The sequence below is a fragment of the Nicotiana tabacum genome, chromosome 10 (assembly GCF_000715075.1).
Source record: "Nicotiana tabacum cultivar K326 chromosome 10, ASM71507v2, whole genome shotgun sequence".
In the NCBI taxonomy this organism is placed as follows: domain Eukaryota; kingdom Viridiplantae; phylum Streptophyta; class Magnoliopsida; order Solanales; family Solanaceae; genus Nicotiana; species Nicotiana tabacum.
Window position 1 is genome coordinate 162,726,312 of NC_134089.1, and position 11,598 is coordinate 162,737,909.

Below are 11,598 nucleotides of genomic sequence, written 5' to 3' on the forward strand. Positions count from 1 at the left end.
GACCCAAGTCCGTATTGGCCTGAGTCTATAAATTCTGGGATAATCCTTTTCTTTTGGGCCCAAATTCAACTCGGAACTTCACAGAAGATTCTATGAAGAAGGGAAAGGAGGAAGCCAACCGGAGTCATTAGACTCTCTGAACTAAGGTTACAAAGGCCCAAAACAAACGGGAAAATCAAATAAAACTACACTCATTCATGAAGATACTAATTAACCTATAAAGAAACACATGTAGAAATGATTTCAAGAACGGAAAAACAGAAGAAAAATCAAAACACAAACAAAAGAAACAGAGGAAGATGAGAAGGGAAGTGCATACAAAAATTAAAACTCAGAAGGTAAAGAACAAAATACCTAACCATGTCCTGGACCGTAAGAAATGCAAGAACCTTCGAACCTTCAAATTTTCCGGCCAAGTTTGACATTAATCATGTGTTCTTGATAAGAACACATGAATAAAGTCGAACTAGACCTAAATCCTTACTGAAATCTTGAATTCGAGGTTTTTTGGATTTTTAGGGCTTGACTTAGATTTAAAATTCGAGGAGCTTGAGTCTGATTCGAGGGTAGCTGGTCTGTGATTTAGGAAGAGGAGGTCACGGGGCTCATGGGGTGTAATTTTGTGGCCAATCTGATGAGTTAGGTTTTCGGTTATTTCTTTTGATTCAAGATTCGAGAGGCTGGGCTGGGATTCGAGGGTGGGGATTTAGAGATTCAGAAAGAGGAGAAGGAGGGGAATCTATTGTGTTAATCTGGCAGTGATTGGACCAACGCTCAAGGCGGAGGCGATTTCCGGAAGGCGGCTCAAGGCGGAGGCGACAAGGGATTTTTTGGGGGTGTGTAGGGACGATGAGAGGGGGTAAGGGGTCTGAGGGGGGGTGGCTGGTTCGGACCCTTATATATTAAGTATTCCTCTCTTCTGAGCCATTAGATCAGGCAAACCTCGACGGTTAGGATCACATTTGCACTAAACGGCGTCGTTTGGTCGCTAGATGGGACGGAATGGATTGGGGCGGGTCTTGGGCTAGAAATGGGACGGGTTTCAGGGCGTGGGGTTTGGGCTTGGAGATGAATCAACTTAATCTTGGCCCAAATTCCCTTTCCTTTATTTATTTTAAACTTTTTTTTTCAATTTTTCTAATTTCTTCTAAATTAACATAAAAATTAAAATAAATCTAAATTGATTTCTAATCAAATTATCCAACCAAATTAAACTAAGTACTCCAAATAATAATTACCACAACTAATGAAATACCAAATTAAAGAAAAACCACCAAAATTCAACATTAAATTTAAAAGTGCAAAGTAAACTATTTTGTGATTTTTTCTATTTTTATAAAACACTAAATTACTAATTAATTCAAGAATGCAAAAATTAGATCCTAAATGCAAATGTAGCATATTTTTGTATTTTCATTAATTAAACAAAAATAAAATGCACAGACAAATGAAAACAATTATCAGAAAATGCCATAAAATCCACAAAAATTGCAAATAATGAAAAGAAGTTATTTTGTTTTGAATTTATGGGAGCAATTCGTATAGGAAAAAAATCACGTGCTCACAGGATGCATGGCGTGCGGAGTTTGAGCAGTTGTGCTAGGGTATTGTGATTGTTTAAGAGTATGTCGTTCGTTTTAGTGACCTGGCTAGACATCCACCTGCCTTAGTTTCTACAGTTCGAGAGAGGGTTTGCTTGTTTATAGAGGGGCTCATTCCCAGCATCAGGACTAGTATAGCCCAGGAATTAGAGATGGATATCGAATATCAGCAGGTGGTGAGTATTTCTAGGAGAGTGGAGGGCATGCTTGCACGGGATAAAGAGGAGAGAGAGGCTAAGAGGTCTCGAGAGTCGGGCCATTATTCTAGTGCCCTGCCCCAGTTGTAGTTCGTTATAGTAGGGGTTATGTGAGTCACCCCGTTAATTTAGCTTTTCAGCCGCCAGTGGTATTCTAGCTCCTCCTAGACCTCAGGAGCCTTATTATGCACCTCCAGTATCTAGTGTGCCTTCTGCACGGGGTGCTATCAGCGGTCAGTCCAGCAGACCTGGATCGAGCCAGTCACATCTGCCACGTCATCCCAGAGCTTGTTTTGAGTGTGGTGACACTTTCCATATGGTGAGGGATTTCCCCAGACTTAGGAGGGGTGCTCCTCTAGAGACTTCTCAGCCACAACGTGCTCCACCAGGTCTTCAGGCTATAATTACAGCACCAACTGCCACCCTACCTACTCAGCCAGCCCGAGGTGGAGATCGGGGTGGTAGAGGTCATTCTAGAAGGGGAGTCCATGTTAGATACTATGCCCTTCTTGCTCGTATAGAGACCGTTGCTTTCGATTCTGTCATTACAAGTATTGTTACAGTCTATCATAGAGATGCATCAGTTCTATTCGATCTAGGATCCACTTATTCTTATGTGTCATCTTATTTTGCCCCACATTTGAGTGTATCTCAGGATTCTTTGAGTTCCCCTATTTATGTGTCTACTCATATGGGAGATTCTCTTATTGTGGACCGCGTGTATCAGTCGTGTTTGATTACTCTTAGTGGTTTTGAGACTAGAGCCAAATTGTTATTGCTTAGTATGGTAGATTTTGATGTTATCTTGGGCGTGGACCGGTTGTCGCCCCATTATGCTATTCTTGATTGTCACGCTAAGACTGTGATGCTGGCTATGCCAGGTATACCGCGATTAGAGTGGAGGGGTGCCTTAGATTACACTCCCAGTAGGGTTATTTCATTTCTTAAAGCTCAGCGAATGGTTGAGAAAGGGTGTGATGCGTATCTAGCTTCTGTGAGAGATGTCAGTATTAATACCCCTATAGTTGATTCAGTCCCAGTAGTGAGGGATTTCCCTAATGTGTTTCGAACTGATCTTCCAAGCATGCCGCCCGACAGAGATATTGATTTTGACATTGATTTGTTGCAGGGCACTCAACCTATCTCTATTCCTCCTTATCATATGGCCCCTCCTAAGATGAAGAAGTTGAAGGAAAAGTTACAGTAATTGCTTGATAAGGGCATCTTTCAGCCCAATGTATCACCTTGGGGTGCTCCTGTCTTGTTTGTGAAGAAAAAGGATGGTTACATGCACATATGCATTGATTATCGCTAGTTAAACAAAGTTACAGTGAAGAACCGATATCCTTTGCCTCATATTGATGACCTATTTGACCAGTTATAGGGTGCCCGACTGTTTTCCAAAATTGACTTGCGTTCAGGTTATCATCAGTTGAAGTTTTGGGAGCCAGACATCTTGAAGACTACTTTCAGGACTCGGTATGGTCATTACGAGTTCCTTGTTATGTCATTTTGACTGACCAATGGCCCAACAACATTTATTCATTTGATGCACAGTGTATTCCGGCCTTATCTTGATTCGTTCATCATTGTCTTTATTGATTACATTCTGGTATATTCCTGGAGTCGGGAAGATCATGAGCAGCATCTGAGGACTGCGCTTCAGACCTTGAGAGAAAAGAAATTATATGCAAAGTTCTCAAAATGTGAGTTCTGATTAGATTCAGTAGCATTCTTAGGTCATGTGGTATCAAGTGAAGGGATCAAGGTGGATCCGAAGAAAGTGGAAGCAGTGAAGAGTTGGCCCAGACCATCCTCAGCTACGGAGATCCGGAGTTTCCTTGGTAGGGTATTACCGTCGATTTGTTAAGGGATTTTCATCTATTGCAACACCCATGACCAGGCTGACCCAGAAGGGTGCTCCGTTCAGGTGGACAGAAGAGTGTGAGGAGAGCTTTCAAAAGCTTAAGACAGCTTTAACTACAGCCCCAGTATTGGTATTGCCTTCAGGTTCGGGGTCTTATATAGTTTATTGTGATGCGTCATGAGTTGGCCTTGGTGAGGTGTTGATGTAGGACCATAGGGTGATTGCCTACGCGTCCAAACAACTGAAGGTGCATTGAAAAGAACTATCATATCCACGATCTTGAGTTAGCTGCTATTGTTCATGCCTTGAAGATTTGGAGGCACTATTTGTACGGTGTCCCTTGTGAGATCTACACTGATCACCGAAGTTTGAAGTATATGTTCAAGCAAATGGATCTTAATTTGCATCAGAAGAAGTGGTTAGAGCTACTTAAGGATTATGATATCAGCATTTTGTACCACCCGGGGAAGGCCAATGCGGTGGCCGATTCTTTGAGTCACCGAGCAGAGAGTTTGGGGAGTTTAGCTTATCTACTAGCAGTAGAGAGGCCCATGGCGTTGGATGTTCAGGATTTAGCCAGCCAGTTTGTGAGATTGGATATTTCTGCGCCTAGTCGATTATTGACTTATGTGGTCTCTCGGTCTTCTCTATATGATCATATCAGGGAACGTCAGTATGATTACCCCTATCTGCTTTTCCTTAGGGACACGGTCCGACACGGTGATGCCAAAGAGGTCACTATTGGGGGATAATGGTGCATTACGGATGCAGGGCAGGTTATGTGTGCCTAATGTTGATGGTTTGCGTGAGTTGATTCTTCAGGAGGCTTACAACTCGCGGTATTCTATTCATCCGGGTGCCATGAAAATGTATCAGGACTTGAGACAACATTATTGGTGGCGTAGAATGAAGAAGGACATAGTGGAGTATGTTTCTTGGTGTCTAAATTGCTAGCAGGTAAAGTATGAGCATCAACGACCGGGTGGGTTGCTTCAGAAGTTAGAGATTCCGGAGTGGAAATGGGAGCGGATCACTATGGATTTCGTTGTTGGACTCCCACAGACTCATCAGAAGTGTGATGCAATTTGTGTGATTGTGGATAGACTGACCAAGTCAGCTCATTTCCTTCCTATGTTGACTACCTATTCTTTCGAGCAGCTGGCTCGAGTTTATATCCGTGAGATTGTGAGACTTCATGGCTTTCCTGTATCAATCATTTCTGACCGGGGTACACAGTTTACATCATGGTTCTAGAGAGTCGTACTACATGAGTTGAGTACTCGGGTGGAGTTGAGCACAACATTTCACCCTCAGACGGACGGGCAGTCCAAGCGCACTATTCAGATTCTTGAGGATATCACTACAACATAATATATCTATAACTACGAAGTCTCTGCTACAGATTCAAAAATCATGGTTAATACCTAACAATAGCCACAAAAATAAAAACATCATAGCTATTTATAAAATACTAAAATTTCATAGCTACGAAAATTAAATTGGCAAAGCTAATTTCTTAGTTTTGTTATGATTGCTAACTATCGTGGCAATAATTACCTAAATAGCTACAAAATTGTTGGCACGACAAAATTTTATAGCTAATCACAAGCTTTTTGCCACACGATTAAAGTTCTGTAGCAATAATAATCTTTTAGCCACAATAAATTATTCAAACCAAAATATTATAGCTAAATAAATATTTTTTTCTTCAATTGATAAAAGACCGTGGCAATAATTGGCTTAACAACTACAATTAATTATCATGGCGAAATGACATAGTCACATATTTATTTCTATGATAAAATTTCATAGCTAAACATATGTTTTTGCCACAAGTTAAACTTACTTTAGCAAAAGTTACCGTTTTGCCCCAGATAAACTATTTGAAACAAAATATTATAACTACAAAATTCTGAAATAAAAATTTAGTATGGCCTTATACCTTATTTGGATACTCCTTTGTGGGTGAAAATATATGGAAAGTTAAAAGGTAAAGTTAAAAATAAAAAGGATAAACGAAAAAAGAAGAAAAATATTACGCCTCTCTCAATTCATTAAACCTAAAAAATTCAGACTCCAAACCCATTTCCCCCAAAACTATACGCTCCATCTCTCCCAATCCTTTCCCACTCTAACCAACCATCCCTTGAACCCATGTCCCTCCTGCTCTTGAAAAACATAATCGCCAAGGTATGATCACCATAGTCTTTGTTTTTTTAATTTTCTTAATTTCGATTGTTCCCATTTCTTTCCTAGGATTCTTGATCAAAATTAGTTCTTTTCAGTTTCATCATTATAGTGTGGCTGTGAAATGGCAATCCCTTCTTTATTTATATTAATAAGTGCCAAGAATTTAAAAGATTGCCAAATTCAAAGCAATGAATTAGGAATCTCTCCAATTATTATAAATGGAGGGGCTTTTTCATATATTTTAATTCCTATATTTGTCTTTTGTAATCTGTTTAAATTACTTTGTTGTATGAAACGGGAATTAGTAGTTCAATCTTGATTTCTTTAGTACTAAGCCCGAACAAGCTTTTTTCCCTATAATTTCTTGTATATTGTTTATTCTTCATTGCCTCCATTTACAGATTGGGAATCTTAAATGGCTTTTTGGGTGGTGCTTAGGGGTGGCAAAATGGATAACCAATGAGTAACCAATGGATAACCAATGGATCTAACTTTTACATTTGTAAAGCCTCAAATTGGGGTTCCTCAAATTATAGAGACTAAGAATTCTCCCAAAGTGATCATATACAATAAGTCATGGATAATATGGGTAACCCATATTATCCGCCGGTTAACCCATTTTTTATCCGTATTAAATATGGGTCGGGTCGGATAATTAATCCGTTTTTTATTACCCATTTTTAACCCGAACCATATCCAACCCGGCCGGCCCGTTTGCCACACCTAGTGGTTCCCAATTTATAGTTATATGCACACAAAAAAACTATACTAACAAATTTTCTCTATTGGATTAAGTACTGTTCACAGTTGTGGTTGTTAATATCTGTGTGAATATTTGCAGGGAGCAAATGAGTTGGGGAGGCACAATTTTCCCCCAAATTTGATGATCAGTTTAGTGGATATAGGGTGAGTATTTGCATTCATTTGATGTTCAACTTACTAAATAAATAGTCATGGCAATGCATCTTTGCTTTCTATATATTTTTTGTTCTTCTTGTGGCTGCTAGCAATGAAGGAAGCATGCAAATAGGTGAAGAAGAGTTTGTTGTTAAGATATTACCATTCCTTTATTTCTAAAACTTCTATGCAATAATTAGGATAAAGATATAACTCCTAAACACTTCTAGACGCTATCCAATGAACTCCTAAACACTTCTAGACGCTATCCAATACATTTACTGAGATGGTGGATTTTTTTTTTTCAAATATACAGTATAAATATTTCAACAACTTATAAGGGTAAAATTATGAGATGCATTAGCACAATCATATATAAGCATATGCTCCAAATTTATGTTGTGGTATGGTGATGAGTTCATTCTGTTTAAGTAAACCTGAATTTATTTTTTCAGGCACTTCTGTTATGGGCATCAATGTAGAAACAAACAAGTATAGTAACCATAAGGTATGTATGATACTTTACTCTTTATCAAAACAAATTCAATTGGATATACTACCTAGTGAAGGATGGAGTGTTTACAAACTTCTTACTAAAATCTGTAGGACTTCTAAAATTTTATTGAGAATAATAATATTTTACTCTAGGACTGTTTTTGTTATGGAATGGGTGTGATGTTGAACTGGTTTAGCTTGTGATCTTTTCTTTTGTCAAGAAATATGAGAATATAATTTTTTGGCAGTTACAAACTTAAGGATTTACAAAACTTCAGACTTGGAAACACCTCGTTATCAGATACTAAGAAGAATGCAGCTATGAGGTTAGTAGTATTTTCTTATAGTGTTATGTTTCAAACTAAGAGCTGCTAAATAAGGCTTATGTTTTGAATGGTTTGCGGTCTTTTGGTACATACATTGCATTAATAATCTTAAGGTTTTAAAGAAGCATGTTGTTGTTTCTGGCAGAATCTTACCCTGCCAAAGGAACTGTTGTTCAGTTCAAACATGATTAACAAGTCCCAACTAGTTAATGTACTAAACTTATGGTATGGGTGTCATTTTTGTATATACAGGTTAGAGTCTATGACTCGTTCATATATAATTGTAGAAACAGAAGGTGGCAGTCCTGCAAGATTAGGAGGGTAACATGACAATCTTATTTACTGCGCCCTTCTTCTTGATATCCACAAGAACAATAATTTCTTTCATGCATTTGGTACAAATACAATCGACTAATGTCTCTCAACTCGCCATCGGAACTTGGTTTTAGAAAAGCATTAGAGCACTTTTGAGTTTTCACTTCTCTTCACTGTCTGCTGATGGTTACCATCACTATCCATTCTCACGTTAGCTTGTTTTTTTAAAAATTTTATTATTCGTACTGTAAAAGAGTTATGTATGAAATTATTCTCTCTTGTAAAAGAATACCGTTACATTTTGAGTATAACAATATTTTAGTATTTTAATTTATCTTGAATGATATTGTTGAACCTTTAATTATGTATTCTTACTAATGTATATCATTTACTAAAAACAATTGAAAATATTTTGCAAAAAATTTATATATTGATGCTAAACTATGGATTGTTAGCTCCGATATATAAATTCTTGTGGCTATAGCTGATCGTGGCAAATTCTTCAGTTTATTTCTACGAAATTATGGAATTCACAGCTAAAAATATGAATCCTTAGCTACAATATAAAAATTATTGTGGCAAATACTTTAATTTATTGCTATGAACTTTGAATTCATAGCTAAACACAAGTACTATTGCCACGAGAGTAAATTATAAATTTAGCCCCAAAAGTTGAGCTTGCATGGAAAATAAATTAAATCTTTTGCTACAACACAAAATCTTGTTGCTACAATATGAAAATAGCTACAAAATTTTATATCGTGGCAAAAGAATAAAATCACTTGCTACAGGTATATTTTTTATGGCAAGAAATTTTTACCATCATAGCTACAACATAAAAAAAATTCGTGGCAATAAGTATTAGTCTTCAGCCACGGATCATGTAAAGTTTGTAGCTAACTTTAAGCTACGCTACATTTGCTACGAAAGCTACAGAAAAAAAAATATTGTGGCTAAAGTGTTTTGCCACGAAAATTTTCATATTTAGCTACTATGTATTTCGTAGCTATAGATGCATTATGTTGTAGTGTATGCTTCGTGCGTGTGTGATGGAGTTTGGGGGTTCTTGGGATTATTTTTTGCCCCTTGTGAAGTTTGCCTACAATAACATTTATCAGTCCAACATTCAAATGGCACTGTATGAGGCTTTGTATGGTAGGCGGTGTCGGTCTCCAGTGGGTTGGTTCGGGTCGGGCGAGGCCAGATTATTGGGTACAGACTTGGTTCAGGATGCCTTAAAAATGTTAAGGTGATTCAGGATAGACTTCACACAGCCCAGTCCAGACAGAAGAGTTATGCGGATTGGAAGATTCGCTATGTGGAATTCATGGTCGGAGAGCGGGTCCTGCTCCGGGTTTTGCCTATGAAAGACGTTATGAGGTTTGGAAAGAAGGGCAAGCTGAGCCCACGGTTTATTAGTCCTTTTAAGATGTTGTGGCGTGTTGGGAAGGTTGTTTATGAGCTTGACTTACCTTACAGTAGCACGAGTTCAACCGGTATTTCATGTTTCGATGCTCTGAATATATCATGGCAATCCGTCTCACGTGTTTGATTTCAGTTCAGTCTAGTTAGACAAGGATCTATCCTATGTATAGGAGCCAGTGACAATTGTGGACTGGCAAGTTCGAAAGTTGAGGTCAAAGAACATTGCATCAGTTAAGGTTTAGTAGCGGGGTCAGCCCGCCGAGGAGGCGACTTGGGAGACCGAGTAGGATATGCGCAACCGATATCCTCATCAATTTACCACTTTAGGTATGTTTTAATGCTCATTCAAGGACGAATGATTATTTTAAGAGGGGCAGGATGTAACGACCCGACTGGTCATTTTGATAATTATAGCCTCGATCCCCTATTAATTGCTTCCCTCGTATCTATTTCTACTAGTGTGACTTGCTGGGAGATTTCATTTTGGTTTTAATAGTGTTTTGGGACACAGTCCCTAAATGGAGGCTTAGTTTTAGGATTTGGAACATAGTCAAAACTGTATGAAGACGACTCCAAAATGGAGTTCCGTCGATTCCGTTAGATCCGGTGGGTGATTTTGGGCTTAGAGGAATGTTCGGATTGTATTTTGGAGGTTTGTAGCTTATTTAGGCTAAATACAATCCTAAATAAGCTACAGACCTCCAAAATACAATCCGAACAAGCCTCCTAAGCCCAAAATCACCCACCCGATCTAACGGAATCGACGAAACTCCATTCCGGAGTCGTCTTCACACAGTTTTGAATACGGTCAAAATCCTAAGATTAAGCCTCCATTTAGGGATTGTGGCCCAAAACGTTCCAAAAACCCAAACAAAACCTCCCAGCGTGTCACACTAACAGAAATATATGAGGGAAGCAATTAATAGGGGATCGGGGCTATAATTCTCAAAACGACTGGCCGGGTCATTACATCCTGCCCCTCTTAAAATAATCATTCGTCCTCAAACGAGCATAGAGACATACCTAAATTGGTGAAAAGATGAGGATAACGGCTGCGCAAATCCTGATCGGTCTCCCAAATCGCCTCTTCGATGGGTTGACCTCGCCACTAAACCTTCACTGATGCAATGTTCTTTGACCTCATCTTCGAACCTGCCTGTCCAAAATAGCCACTGGCTCCTCAACATAAGATAGATACTTGTCCAACTGGACTGAACAAAAATCCAACACGTGAGACAAATCGCCGTGATATCTCCAGAGTATCGAAAGATGAAATACCAGATGAACTCCTACTTGGCTAGGAGGTAAGTCAAGCTCATAAGAAACCTTTCCAACACGCCGCAACACCTCAAAGAGACCAATATACCTTGGGCTCAGCTTGCCCTTCTTTCCGAAACTCATAACTCCTTTCATAGGCGAAACTCGGAGTAGGACATGCTCTCCGACAATTAGTGCAACATCGCGAACCTTCTAATATGTATAACTTTTCTGTCTGGATTGAGCTGTGCGAAGTGTATCCTGTATCACCTTAACCTTCTCCAAATCATCCTGAACCAAGTCTGTGCCCTATAATCTAGCCTCGCTCGGCTCGAACCAACACATTAGGGACTGACACTGCCTACCATACAAAGCCTCATACTGTGCCATCTGAATGCTGAACTGATAACTGCTATTGTAGGAAAACTCCGCAAGGGGCAAAAACTGATCCTAAGAACCTCCAAACTCCATCACACGCATGGAACATATCCTCTAAAATCTGAATAGTGTGCTCGGACTGCCCGTCCGTTTGAGGGAGAAATGTTGTGCTCAACTCACCCGAGCACCTAACTCTTGCTGTACGGCCCTAAACAACTGTGATGTAAACTGCGTACCCTGGTCAGAGATGATAGATACCGACACTCCATGACATTTGATAATCTCGCGAATATAAACTCGAGCCAGCTGCTCGGAATAATAACTAGTCATCATAGGAAGGAAATAAGCTGACTTTGTCAACCTATCCACAATCACCCATACTCCATCAAACTTTTGCCGAGTCCGTGGGAGTCCAACAACGAAATCCATAGTGATCTGCCCCCATTTCCACTCCGGAATCTCTAACTTCTGAAGCAATCCACTCAGCCGTTGATGCTCATACTTTACCTGTTGGCAATTTAGACACCAGGATATATATTCCGCTATGTCCTTCTTCATTCTACAACACTAATAATGCTGCCTCAAGTCCTGGTACATATTCATGGCACCCAGATGAATGGAGTACCGCGAGCTGTGAGCCTACTGAAGAA

General features: G+C 39.3%; 1 long non-coding RNA gene across 1 annotated transcript; it reads left to right on the forward strand.

Annotated features, from left to right (window-relative positions):
- Positions 1 to 5,727: 5,727 nt before the first annotated feature.
- LOC107812962 (uncharacterized) lies at positions 5,728 to 8,176 on the forward strand. The gene is made up of 5 exons (XR_001654213.2): positions 5,728 to 5,855; positions 6,697 to 6,761; positions 7,208 to 7,260; positions 7,496 to 7,573; positions 7,826 to 8,176. It is a non-coding gene; the product is annotated as an uncharacterized LOC107812962 (long non-coding RNA).
- Positions 8,177 to 11,598: the final 3,422 nt, after the last annotated feature.